The sequence below is a fragment of the Culex quinquefasciatus genome, chromosome 1 (genome assembly GCF_015732765.1).
Source record: "Culex quinquefasciatus strain JHB chromosome 1, VPISU_Cqui_1.0_pri_paternal, whole genome shotgun sequence".
Taxonomy (NCBI): Eukaryota; Metazoa; Arthropoda; class Insecta; order Diptera; family Culicidae; genus Culex; species Culex quinquefasciatus.
The window spans coordinates 55,518,955-55,533,713 of NC_051861.1; the positions used below are offsets into that span (position 1 = coordinate 55,518,955).

Below are 14,759 nucleotides of genomic sequence, written 5' to 3' on the forward strand. Positions count from 1 at the left end.
AAAATTTGAATCGTCATTCTTCGATGCTTTGCGCCATCTGTCGGAATTATGGAACTATTAATCGCGAATACGATTTCATGCAAGTTACCTCATTTTTGGCGCCACCTACATTTGAAACACGTTCGCGCTGCAAAACCTTAAGAGGGTAGGGTAGTCATCAATGAGACACTTTTGGTTTTTAACATTCAACGATTTTTGTACTTTTTTCAATCAGCATGTTTTGATGAGCTTTTTGTTGATTTGTTTTTTAATCTGTTCTAATATTGACCAAAATATGGGATTGAAAAAACTGCAGTGCTTCTGGGGACGCGCAGTCCGTTTTTTGCCTTTCTTACAAAAGAAAGGTTTAAGGTTTGCTTTTGGAAAAACGCTTTTTTCAGAAATCTAAAAAAAATCGTGCACGGCGAGGATTCGTCCCAGGAAAAAATCCTATTACTAAATTGAAGGTTTAGATGCGCTCTTTCGATTGAATTTTGGCCCAAAACCCGGAACTCAAAGTCTGAATTTTGAGAGCTCTTTTTCTGAAATACATGGCCGATGTCTGTATCCGCTCTTAAAAATGTGTGTCTTCCATCACTGGAAAACCGCTCGTGAAACCCACAATTTTTAAAAGCCAGATCTGTAGCCGTGGGGTCGGAGACGAACATTTTATTTTCGATTCACAATTTTTGACCAGTAAATGTGGTCAAAGCCATTTTTAGAGGTATTTTTGGACTATTTTACAGATAACACTATCAAATTTAAAGAATTCAGTTTCAAACAAAAGCCATTCGAAAACATGCGCCATAAACTGTTTGGGCCCAAAATTTGAAGCTTTTCCAAAATGTATTTCCAGAGATATGGGACCATCCATAAACCACGTGGACACTTTAAGGGGGTATGGCGATTGTCCACGATCCATACAAAAAGTTTTTTTGTATGGACAATTGTCCACGAGGGGGTAACAGATTCCCAAAAAAGTGTCCACGTGGTTTATGGATGGTCCCTTTAGCGATTTTAGTGTTTTTCGTCTTATTTTTACCCTATTTTTTTCCTATTAAATTTTTGGATTTATACAAAATCATATACTGAATATCAAATTCGAAGTCCCGGCTCGTTCTCGCTCGAAAGCTTGACAAGTCGTCAAGTCGAAGCTTCAACGCCAGCGCTTTTACGCTTGCGCGTTTTACACTGCGCGTGAAAGTGTTCTTTCTGGCTTCTCATAATTGATCGACAAAGTGCAATTAAGATACATATTTTTTTAAGTTAATCATAGACTAACATTATAGACTGAGTACCCTTTTTTCTAATAATGTCAATCCAATATGTTTTTCTTAATTAAATTTAAATGTCTTGTGACAAATAATGTACTTCTGAAATTAAAAAAAAATGGCATTTGAGGTTAACCCTTAAAAGATTCGAAGCTTTAGGTAAAATTCTCACTGGATGGTATCATTATGTTTTTATATCTCGGAGTTTCATCATTTTGTAAGAAAGGCTCTATTTCACCTCTGGTGATATTAAATCGGGTTTTCGAGATAATTTTCGTCTCTTTTGTGTCGCTGTTTGTGTGCATGGGGTGATTGGTTTTATGTGATTAGGTTTTATTTTTTATGTTATTTTCTTTCTCTTCATTTCCGCAGTCTGATTTGCGATGCCTTTCCGTCGGTTAGCAGTGTTTTTTCGCGTTCGTCGACGGAGTGTTTTGTCTTTTTTTTCTTTTTTTTCGCGTGCGCGTATGTGTGTGAAGGTGCGGCTGGCTCTGGTTGTCATCGATGACAATTGAGCCAGTCTGATTTGCGATGCCTTTCCGTCGGGTCGCAAGGTTTTTTTCGTGTTAGTTGTAGGTGTGCAACAAAAACAAAACCTTATCATACCCAGGGGCTGGAAACTCTAATATTACTTAGGAATACTGAGTATACTAACGATATTCCAGTATACTTGTTAGTATACTAACCGAAAAGCAATAAACGGTTAGTATATTAAGATACTCTCAGTATATTGGTAAGTATACAGGAAATATGTAAAGGAAATAATAAGTATACTAACATATATTTTGATATACTGGGTAACATAATAATTATAGCTCTAAGAGTTTCCAACCCCTTGATCATACCATTTCAGCTCGATAAACATCGTAACTCGTCGTTCGCTTCGTTAATCAGTACCCCACTAAACATCAATCATGTAAAACTAGTAAAAACATCTTAATTAAAAAGTTACACTGTCAAATCATTCATCATCAAACTTAATAAATATGCCAAGAATCACATTCAATTTGTAACATTTCATGTGTCACATACTGTAAAACGATATAAAAATAATGCGCCTGCAAGTAGACTGCAAACAACTGAACCCTTTTGATTTGATTGTGTGCACATACACATGTAGTATACCACTGCTTTGATCTACTTTTGATATCACGACGAGATTGAAATGATATCTGCAATTGAAATTAAAACCGTGTTCGTGTGTTTTAATTTCCTGCGTCGCAAAAGAATCTGATTGGTTGATTCAAGGTCAACTAGGTACAATTATCACGGATCGAGGAACTCTATAAAGCTGAGTCAAAAAACCGACGCTTCACTTTAGTTGGAGTGCTTTTACGAAACGGTTTTGCTTTTTTCGAACAGTTTAATTTCGGTGAAAAGTTTGAAGTGGAATTAGTTCTGGTGATTGTGATACTCTTTCTGGAAAAGCAGTAAGTGCACAGGGCAACGATTTTGTAAAGCTTCGCAAATTACAAATGCACTTACTTTCTAGCACTCAAAGCTTTGAAGAAATAGTTTCCCCCTAGAACAAGCAAAGGTTAGGTGAACCCTTTGCGCGTGTCAGGTAAGATCTAAATACAGATCATGAGATTAGGCAGAAATGCAACTTTTGGCCACGTTATAGGTTGCCCATTAACGTGGGTGCAAGTCTCGGGGCAGAAAAGCCGTACATTTCGTCGTTCGACGCTGGGAATGCTTCGTTGGTCAGACTGGTGGATGAAAACCACGACGGGGTCGTGACGAACCGTTTCAACCGCCTTAGTCAACTCCAACGACTCGGAGACGCATCTACTCCGCCCACCCAGTTGACCCCACACGTCCTTCTCGAAGCAATCCCAGAGCTTGGAGGAAGTTCCGAGCTTTCGAGCACGCCAAAAGCTCGCCGGCTGCCCAGCCGATTCTAACCTCGCTTGCCCGACCGAAGGAAGTGCGAGGAACGAGACAAAAGCCTGACAGCAGCAGTACCATCCGTCTCCACCGATTCGAAACAACGTTGGACCGAGCGTCCCCATCAAGAACGTCGCCGTGCGACACGTGTAAACGTTGGTTCCGCTAGACGCCGCTTGGGGCTGGAAGCCCAAAGCGCGGCGAAGAACGTGTCGACGCCGATCGCTGTGCCACGTGTCCACGGCGGAGTACTGCTAGCCGCCGCTAGAGTGCGGTAGGGTTGCGCGAACGCACCGGAGCTGTTGGATCGCTGATCGTCGCAGTAGGTCCGGACCTAGGAGAATCTACACGCCGTTCAAGAACGCCTGCAAGCAGTTGCTGGTACCAGATTAGTAGGGTAAAGTACAGTGCACGACAATAGGGAATAGTTTTTGCTAGATTTAAGATCTAAACCCCCCCCTTAGTATTAATTTGAGCTCATTTACAACCACAAATAAAAATCCCGGGTCTTTTTCGGATTTTGCGTTGCAAAAACGAGGATTAATTCTGCACGCGTTTAACTTAAATATACCTTCTTTCGTTTCGTAATGAATTTTGTTTTTCTTAATAAATTTTGGATTAGAATGCACTCTAACTAATGCGTTCGTTTGTTTTAAAGACTGAGATGAAAGAGTTCGTAAATGTTGTTGACCTTGAGTAAATTTTTGGGATCTTTTGGTTCGACTTTTCGGTTTAGATTACACTAAAACTCGCCTTGAGATCAAGAGCTGCAGGTCGGGCTTCCCTGATTAAAATCCACAAACAACCTCCAACTTTTGGAGTGGCGCTAAAGTTGTTTGCAGGCTAAGCATAAAAAGGTGTTTCAAATCAATTGGATCGTCCAGGGATTGCGCAATGTAACGCTCCTGGTACGTTGTGAAAAGGTTGCGCGTTACAAATTCAAGTTTTGAAAGAATTACACAGATTTTTATAAGTTTATTTATAAATAAAAGTGTCTTATTGTTACCCATGGCCTAAAAGGAGTGGGGAACATTGAGAGAGCCCTGGATTCTGGGTATATTCTTAATTATTAAATATTAAATATTAAAAATTGAGAAAAGGAAATTACGCCTTTTTGAAAAGCGTGCCTACATTTTCGTCCCACCGTATTCACCACCCACCCAACCAAAACAACGGTATCGCCCGTCAGGTTACGCCGCAAAGCAGATGTAAACAACCGATTCGCCCTTTTGTGTGTGTTTTTTTTTTAATTTTTCGGGTTTTTAAGGAAAAAAGTGGTTAAACAACTATTTTATCATTGTGAAACGTTACAATCAGTGATAATACAGTGATATTTGCAACCTCAGGGATAAAAAATGGGTCTAGAAAGCCTTCAGATTCAGGATCACTGCTATGATACACAGTAAGTAGCAAGTTGGTTTGAGGATGTGGTCTACATTGAAGTGACGTTCCTTGGGGTGTCCCCCCCCCCCATGGCAGCTGACGACTAGGCCACCCCGCGACACCATCCTGCTTTCTCAATCTTTGCATAGCTTCAATGGTTACCGAGGCGATGATTTTGTACGGTATTCCTCCTAAACCTCCCTACACTCCTGCAACTGCTCGACTCAGAATCCCCATATGTCCCAAGAACCGGTAAATTATGGACCTTCATGTCTATATTGTGAAACCAGACCAGATCCGATACTAAAATAATTGAAATTAAATTGAGCCCTCGTCCTGTTACGTCCGTCAGTAGTCTTGTCGTACATTACAACTAGAATCAGATCTGCCAATGAATTAGTACACTTCGACCAAATAAACACTGACGCTGTATGGATCTAACTCTAGAATAAATGCACAGTTACGTGTTATTCATAAGTCCAAAATGTTCAATCATTCATATAAGTCCAAATATACATTTGCGGACAACTACCTAACTTGAATTGTAAAAGATTTAATGTAGCATATCCGATAGCTACTCTTATCTCAAATCCCCGAAATTTTAATTAATAGCCAAAAATTCTAGTACGTTTTTTTTAAACCTACAGTTCATATTGAACAAGTCGTGAATTGAAAAGGAGACGACCATTTGATCGTCAGAATTCCAGTAGATCCTCGATTCGCAAAAATGGTCGATACAATCATTATCCGACAACCGTTTTAGTCCAATATCATTTCACTATTGATTGATCGAGACTCTATGGAAATTTTGACAAATCAGAAGGGTTTGTATGCTACTCAGTGGTGTCACGGTTCGCTTATGAGCGTATCATAACTAGAGACCCTAAATAGGGAGACTGGTCTAAGCTGGCTAAATCGATCTGGCAACGTATGTTTTGAGCTTGGCAACACTGATAAGTTTTGCTGGGCGTAAAGGCAAATGCTCGTTTGGATACGTCAAACTCGTGTCTGTTTGGGTACGTCAAATTCACTTCGACCAGTCTCCCTATTAAGGATCTCTAATCATAACCACTCAATCGACGAACCAATAGACAAATCCAGCGAAAGCTCAACGCTGCCTTTTGATGGTGAGAGATTTGACAGCTCCCATACTAAATGTCTCGATTTTCATACTTTTTGTTAATTTTCTTTGAAAATAAAATACTTAACATATGAAAACTATATATTTTTGGTGCCCAAAATTCCTGCTGAATCGAATGGTGTACTTATCTCGATTGCTAATTTTTCGAACAGTTTTTATTTAAATAATATTCTAGACACATTTTGTGCACCTAATCAATTAATACTTTTATCATAAATAATCATTTTACTGCTTAAAAATTGAGTTTTCCTGAGCTCTCATATTCAAATACATGGAAGCTGTCATTTCTAACACCATTGGCCACCTAGCGGCCATTTCAAACTGGATTCGTCTATCGGGCGAGCGCTTATCGAACGCTCAGAGCGGCGGGTTTGAACGGTTCGCGAACCAAAATTTCGATCATCATTTATCTGCTCACTTGCCGCTCCGCTCTGAACGGAGTAAAGAGAGCGTTCAACGAACGGTTCGCCAACGGAGAATGTAGGCACTGATAGAAAAACTTATTTGTTTTTATTCTTCACTCCCACAAAATTGTTCAACTTTGTTAACGATAAAGTTATCAAGGGACCATCCATAAACTACATGGATACCTTAGAGTGAGGGGGCTATGGCGATTAACCACGTTCCACAGAAAAAGATTTAATTTGAATGGAAATTGTCCACGATAAGGAGGGGTAGAGATTTCCAAAAAGTGTCCACCTATGTGGATGGTCCCCAAGGAACCAGGGAGTCCTCTGTTGACCCAGGACATAACAACATAATATAAAAAGTCTACCATACTCACTGGAGCTATGCGGATATGATCTGCAGTCATAAACCGCAGACCTCTTGCTTGTTACGGCGGTGGACCCACCGATAATAAATCCAGGAGTCATTGAAAGACCCAGGACATCCCAATGAGTTGTTGCAGCCATGCTCTGTAGCCCTCCATAGTCACTTAAGCCGTCTGCCGTAGCCTTCTGTTGTCAAAATCATGAAATGTTTTCTCTGAGTGCTGTTTTTAGCTCTTCTTGCGAACCGCTCATTGATGGTCCCTCTCACTCTCATTCGCGATGAGAGAGCAAGGGTTCATGCGAACCACGGCAGGCGTTCGGATCGTGGTTTGCTCGTGCTTGGTTCGCAATCATGAGCGAACCACACTTGAGCGTCATGACATATCGTTTGAACCACGAATCGAGGGAGCGAACCGTGACACCACTGGTGACATGTCTAACATGTTTGCAAAAATGTGTGAGGATCAAAACAAATCGGAGGAAAAAGGATGGAAGCTTTTAAAAATCAAACTAATTAATGGTCTGAAAAAGGAAAAACAGTGGATGCTGCAAGTGGTCGCATTCTGCGATTTCAAACAAAAAATGGCAAGAATGCAGATAGTGAGCAAAGTGATCAGTTAGTAACTAAATTCTAAATTCTGAAACGAAATCTAATTAGAATCGTATAGGGGAGAGTGGGGAGACTTGATCCTCGGGGACACTTGATCCCAAGCCTGTATCTCATCAGCATGTGGGTAAAACAATTAGCTTTGTTCTAGAAAGTTGTGTGAAATTAACTAAAACTCATTGTAGAAAACAAAAAAAAATTAAAAAATGTTTAGATTGAGTTACACACATTTTTCTAAAACGAGCTGCAAAAAACTTCCAAGAGATCTTTTTTTCTTTTTCTGATATGCATAGAAAACACTAAAAAAATATTCAAAAAAAATTTTTTGTATATGAATTGTTTGATAAACTTATCAACTTCAAAACCCTTACGCATTTGATGTTAAATTTATCGTCATACTATTTTTGCAATCAATTGTTTAAAAAAGTGCGTTTAGGGAGACTTGATCCCTGCATTTTTGCAGTCACTGGAATCAGCCTCAAGATTAATTAATTGGGCTGGGATTTCATACTTAGTTTCCTTTAGTATAGCTGTACATAACTTACTGCAGTTTGAACCTTTTTTCAAAAGTTTTGTAAACAAAAATTTCCACCATTTGTAAACATGCTTAATTTTGATCTAAAAAATAATATTTTAAGTTTTTAAATATTTTACATACTAAACTTGTTAAATTTTGAACACAAACGTACAGGTTTTATGTGAAATTGCTGTAACTTATAGAAAATTAAAAGTTTGGATGAATAAGAAACATTTTGCTTAAGATTTCTTCAAAATGTTGAAAGGGGGATCAAGTTACCCCTAACATTTTTAAAATGCCGGTTTAAAATATTTTTTTAAAACGCTTGGCATGATTCGAAGGGTTCATCTGATGAAATACACTTATTAGCCAAACATAGATGAATGTTTAAGCTTTCAATTCATGCAAAAAGTATATAGTTTTGTGAGTAATTGACAGAGTTATGTGCGATACAAAAAAAGGGGTAAAGTCTCCCCACTCTCCCCTACGATTTCCGTTTCAAACGTTGTTGCGTTTGAAACGGAATTTGTGTACGATTCTAATTAGATTCCGTTTCAGAATTCGGATTGATTTGACTGGGGTAGAGTAGTCATCAATGAGACACGGGGAACAATGATAAAATGGCGCTCACAAGTAGTAGTTTCAACCAATCAGGCTCATATCCTTGATCATCCTTGATCCTTATCCTTGATAAATCAGTAACAACATTTCAAAAGGGCGAAACCTACGATCCTGCCGTTTCGGGAAAATCAACATTCAAAATTTTGCAATTCCGATCAATTCCTATTTCCACAAAAAGCATGAAAACCATCATTTTTTCAAAACGTAATAGAAAATAGCAATAATTTCATCATAGAGAGCAATTTGAAATTAATTAAGGTGTTTTTGCTATTAAAAATTGAGAAAAAAAAATTACGCCTTTTTGAAAAGCGTGCCTCCATTTTCGCCCCACCGTATTCGCCACCCACTCAACCAAAACAACGGTTAAGCCCGTCAGGTTACGCCACAAAGCAAAAGTAAACAACAGATTCGCCTTTTTTGTTTTTTGTTCATTTTTCGGGGTTTTAAAGAAAAAAGGGTGAAACAACTATTTTATCATTGTGAAACGTTACAGTCAGTGATAAAAAAAAAAAAAAACGAAACTATTGGCACTACGCCCCCCGGGGCATGGCCTTCCTCTAACGTGGGATTTCTGCTCCAGCGCCTCTGACGAGACAGGAGAAACCGGGACCGACGTTTTACTTCACCATCCGATAGAAGCTCAGTGGATAAGGCGGGAATCGAACCCGCGTCTCATAGCATCATCGGGATCGGCAGCCGAAGCCGCTACCCCTGCGCCACGAGACCCACACAGTCAGTGATAATACAGTGATATTTGCAACCTCAGTGATAAAAAATTGGTCTAGAAAGCCTTCATAAGGAGTCCGATTCAGGCCAAGACTCGTTGAGCTAGAATACACCGTAAGTAGCAAGTTGGTTTGACGATGTGGTCTATATTGAAGTGACGTTCCTTGGGGTGTCCCCGCCGGAAGTGGGAGACATGACACCCCGCGACACTATCCTGCCTTCTCAATCTTTGCATAGCTTCGATGGTTACGGAGGTGATGATTTTGTACGGCATTCCTCCTAAACCTCTCTACACAGAAAAAAATCAATTCTCGTAATCGTGAATTAAGTTCACGAATGTGAGAACCACGAAGGAATTTATTCATGAGTATGGTGCATTTGCACTATAAACGTGAATATATTCCTTCGTGGTTCTGGCATTCGTGAATTTAATTCACGATTTCGAGAATTGGTTTTTTTCAGTGTACACTAAATTTTTGTCCTGCAACTGCTCGACCCAGAATTCCCGGATGTCCCAAGAACCGGTAAATTATGTACCTTCATATCTAGATTGTGAATCCAGACCAGATCCGATACTACAATAATTGAAATTAAAAAGTTATGTATTTAGGATCATACAAATCTGTGTTGTGGAATTGTGGTCAGAGACATTAAAAACATACATTTTGATCCATTTTGAGGATTGTCAGGTTAAAATTCACTAAATTATAACGAAAATTTAGTGTTTCTAAATATATGTCGGAACTTGCAGAAAACACTACATTCGCCCCTCGTGATTGGATGAAAACACAAGGGCGGAAACTCAATTTGGTTTGTTTTGATTTATGTTGTTGATTGTTGTGCCGCGGCGACAATAAAAACATTGGGTCCGTACCCGGTATATTTTTTTTTCAAAGTAGGGTCCCAGTTAACTCAATCCGAATTCAGAAACGGAATCTAATTAGAATCGTATACCAATTCCGTCTCAAACGTAACAACTTGTTCCGTGTTCGAAACGGTTGTTGTGTTTGAAACGGAATTTGTTTACGATTCTAATTAGATTCCGTTACAGAATTCAGATTGTATGACTGTTCATTGTTACCCATGGCCTGAAAGGAGTGGGGAACATTGAGACAGCTTTGGATTCTGGGTATATTCTTAATTTTGGCCAAACGTAATGAAGGGACATTCCCAGTTAACTCAATCTAAATTCAGAAACGGAATCTAATTAGAATCGTATATGAATGCCGTCTCAAACGCAACAACTGGTTGTTGCGTTTGAAACGGAATTTGTGTACGATTCTAATTAGATTCCGTTTGTAACATGGTCACTCTATTCGTTTAGTTGTTTTTCATTTAGCTATAATAAATTAATATAAACAAGTCCAACTGAATCAAGGGTTTGTGTCGAAGCTAGCACATGGCAAGCTTTAGTAGAACAGTGCTACACCTTACTTCCTCACACCCCCGCCAATCCGTCCGATAAGCCAAACAGTCCTGGAGAAAGCACAACTTACACCACCACGTATGGGAAGACTTGCTGGGTTAAACCTGCTGAGAGGAACATGCACGATCAAGCCTCTCGAAAAGCCTGGAATGAATTAGAACAGGAAAGTTAGATGACAAATATGGAAGAGGGAACGAGATGCCTTCAGTAATATTCCCAAAATCTGTTCGGGTAAATTCGTTACTCGAAAATACGAAATTTCTCACGAAATTACGTACTTCCGTTCAACCTTTCCCTAATGACGCTTTCTGAGGAAAGTTACAATTTCTACTCGTCCACTTGGTCCTGAGACGCGGAAGAGGCAGCAGCGCCGATCCAGTAGTCAGCCCCCTGCTGTGTTTAGTGACGGTAACTCGAGTGAAACTAGTGATCTGTAGATTTGTGTAGTTAATCTTTGTTCTTTTTTGTAGTGTCTAACCTTAGCTTAGCTAGTAGTTTGTGCGGTCCGATTCTGTGTGCGAAAAGGAATTAAAAGGTAAAGTACCTAGTGTGTGTGTTCAATGTGTGATGTGTGTTAATCGTCGCCAAACAGCCGACGACGGCGTTCTGTTCTAGAATCGGAACCAACCGCCTCCTACCAGCTCGTGCTCGCCACACCGCCGCCAAAAGCCTCAGCCGCCTTGCTGACCCCGCGGTCTCAGCGATCGAGCCTCGAAAATCCCACTGGGATCCGGAAGGAGACCACACGCTACACATGGCGACGAGAACCGCTACCAAGCACCAGGAAGCAGATTCGAGACCGCGGCGGAAGCCGACGGTCGAACCCAGATCGCTAGTGGATGGAGCAGAGGTGACGACGCCGAGCTGGTGGGGCCCCAAGAAGCAGAAGAAAAGGTCAGATAGAATAAGAAAGTGGGACAGTTTTGAGGTTAGGAGAAGGAGGAAGTTAGTAGGGGAAAAGTGGGAGAATAAAGTGTGCACAAAAGTTTAATAAATGTGGTGTTTCGTTTTAGTAGCTCAAGAGTTTTCCTGTATCCGTTAAAGTTAGTGTGGATAAGAGTGCCGACTTTGAGGTATTTTTGTAGAGTCCCTGCATCGAGAAAGGTCTCGGCTGAACCAGAAGTTACACTTTGGCGCCCAACATAAACTAGTCTTACCAGCTAGCTTTGAGGGTACAGTTCGGGATCACTTGAGTACACTAAACACCCACGGAGGTCTCTGGGAAAACTGCCCGGATTCCTTAAAATAATGATTAGCAGTGAGTGATTGAATCTACTCTAATCTACAATGCACACGAAATTTTCATTTATGTTAGAGGGGTTACTGTTGTCCAAAAGTTAAATGTGAAAAGCATGAAAAAACGATCGTTTACAAAGTGAGTTGCAAATCTAGTCAAATTTTAAATTGTTTCTGTGTTTGTGTTATTGGTCGGAGGGAATGAAAAGACAGCAAAAAAACATAGTGATTTATTTTTCAAAAACCTAAACTGTGATATACAATCCAAAAAAGCTCATTTAGATATCGAGCGTGAACAAATTTAAGGTTATAAAATTATTTTTCAACGTCGTAATCGTGTCACTAGGTAGTTCTTTTCAAATTTTATCTAAATTCTTCACGTAGGCCATCCCAACGCAATTTCTGTGATGAATCAGTTGGTTGATGAGTGAATGCAGCAGCAATTATTTGATTGAAGGCAGTCCGAGCGGATTTTGGTGGTTTCGTTGATTTACCCAAAAGTATTGTGATGAAAAACAGCATGCAAATCTAGAAATATACAAAAATAATGTTAGCAAAAATATTTCAAATTTTGTGAAGCTTTACGAATTTTAAATTGTATGTTGTGAGTGATTGAATGAATGAATATGAGTAATTGAATGATGAATGAATGATGTACTGGAATGGTGAAATATTTCACCGATTTTCCCACCCAATTACCCCCCTGAGAGAAAATGCAAGAGAACGTGAAAGAAAAACATTGAAATGAGAGAGAATTGAACATGAACAATTTTGAGAGCTTTCAGGAGAAGAGAGCGTTTAGTGAGAGAAGTTATGTTGTAGTGAGAGTCGCTACGAGTATGAGAGAGTTAGTAGTAGGTTTCTACATATCAAATGTGAGTTTGTTGTGAATGAGACAAGTTTTTAACCCAAGAACAAAATTTTAGAAAATCTGTTCTCTTTTAATAAAGATTCCTAGACTTTTCTGTACCTTGTTCAAATTTGGAGTTAATGTGAAGCAGGAGGTTGAAGTTTTGTTGTGGTCGAGATGACCAAATGTTTTCTCTTTTGGAGAAGAATGTTGATGCTCGGAGAGGCAGAGTGTCGCAGTACTAGGTTACCTAATTCAGACCTCAAACAAGTTGATTAAATCATTTTGGGTCTCTTGTGTGTCTGGTCAACTACACTGAGAATCGATGAAGTTAATATTTCTTCTTTCGTCGAACTTTCAGTAGTAGTGGACAAACCAACACAGAGATGCCATGGATCGTTATGTGGTACTAGTCTAGGAAGGACGATGAAGATCGTTTGTGTTTGTGTGTGAAGTTGTTTTTGTAGGTGTTTGTCTTAACTGTGTGTGAGATGTTATGGGACGAAGGTCCTCAAATAGGGTGGTACGCGTTGACGGCCAAATATACCCTAAAAGTCGAGAAGGAATTAGTTGAATTACCTTACGTTGGTAAGAGCAGTACAGTTTGGCAAATAGTCACCTTCTGTTAATATTGACGTAGACTTACGTCTTTGTCGAAGGTACTGGGGTGTCATTCCAAAAAACCCGGGCCGAAGGCCCTGGATTACTGCGTCATCCGTCAAACGCTTATATCTTCCTTCCCTCTAATCGAATCGACACGATTTATGTTCCATTCGATTCGAAAATTATTCAGCAATTTGCTATAAAACTTTCATTGTTGGCAAAAAGTTTAACTATTGAAACAATTGAATGTTTTAAAATGTTTTCAAATGCACAGATTTTGCAAGCAAATGAGCGCTTCCCACTCACGGACGGGAATGTCAAATACCTATTTTGAGGGGAAAATCATCCGAGCAACGCGACCGAGTGTCGGTCGCGAAAAAGGAGGGGAAGTAGCGGGCCGAAAGGCTATATAAGAACGCGCGCCAGAGCCCATTCTATCATTCACGTCTCAGACGTCGGACCGGCAGCAGCAGCAGCAGGAAAGCTCAGCCCAGAGCAGCAGCAGCAGGAGAGACCAGAGCAGCAGCAGCAGGAGAGAGGGACCAGAACTGGAAAAGAAGCGCGCATCGCCTTCTCGTCGTCACCGTCAGCCAGTTGCCTCTCGATGGCCGGACCGTTTGGATCTTTCGTGGTTGCCGTGGTTCGGAGTTGCCTCACTCCCCGTCCCTCGTCCCACCCGGGACGAGGCATCAACGAGATGAGGCGCGCGCCTGCTGCCTTCCGCTGAAGAGCCTCTCGTGGGTCAAGTCGTGGTTGTGAAACAACAACTAGCTCGTCGCATTCGCGGCGAGCGCTTCTGAAAGAATTGCGTCGTGTCTAATTCCAAACTGTTGAAAGAGTTGCCCTCATCCCTCGTTCCACCCGGGACGAGGCAGCGAGCTAATTTCAATTTAAATTTCAGGAACAAATTTTGGTCTTCGGGGCGACGGAATGCACAGCTTTCTGAGGCTGCTCTCGCCCCAACCCCTCCTCCATTCGGCTCGCTAAAATTCCTTCGTCTCTTTCTTTCCTCTCTTTGGCGTTCGAATGGGTGTTCCGTCCAAATAAGAAACTGCGCCAGATTTCAGACCATCATTCACGTCTCAGACGTCGGACCGGCCGCAGCAGCAGGAAAGTTCAGCCCAGAACAGCAGCTGCAGGAGAGAGACCAGAGCAGCAGCAGCAGGAGAGAGAGGGACCAGAACTGCAAAAGAAGGGCGCATCGCACAAACTTTCATTCGGTTCGCGAAAAAATCGTTTTTCGTTTTTCTCTCCTCCATAGACAAATCCAGCGAAAGCTCAACGCTGCTTTTTGATGGTGAGAGATTTGACAGCTCCCATACTAAATGTCTCGATTTTCATACTTTTTGTTAATTTTCTTCTAAAATAAAACACTTAACATATGAAAACTATATATTTTTGGTGCTCAAAATTCCTGCTGAATCGAATGGTGTACTTATCTCAATTGCAATTTTTTCGAACATTTTTTATTTTAATAATATTCTAGACACATTTTGTGCACCTAATCAATCAATACTTTTATCATAAATAATCATTTTATCGCTTAAAAGTTGAGTTTTCCTGAGCTCCCATATTCAAATACATGGAAGCTGTCATTTTTAACACCATTGGCCACCTAGCGGCCATTTCAAACTGGATACGTCTATTCGATGTTTCCATTGTTTAAATAAGGCTTTCTAGTCAAAGATTTACCAACACATTCAAAGTATGGTTACATGGCAGTTGAGTTGACTGGAGTG

The 14,759-nt window shown here is 40.4% G+C and overlaps 1 long non-coding RNA gene across 1 annotated transcript; it reads left to right on the forward strand.

Annotated features, from left to right (window-relative positions):
- Positions 1-2,267: 2,267 nt before the first annotated feature.
- On the forward strand, positions 2,268-3,276 carry LOC119771259. The gene is made up of 3 exons (XR_005279123.1): positions 2,268-2,680; positions 2,743-2,814; positions 2,875-3,276. It is a non-coding gene; the product is annotated as an uncharacterized LOC119771259 (long non-coding RNA).
- Positions 3,277-14,759: the final 11,483 nt, after the last annotated feature.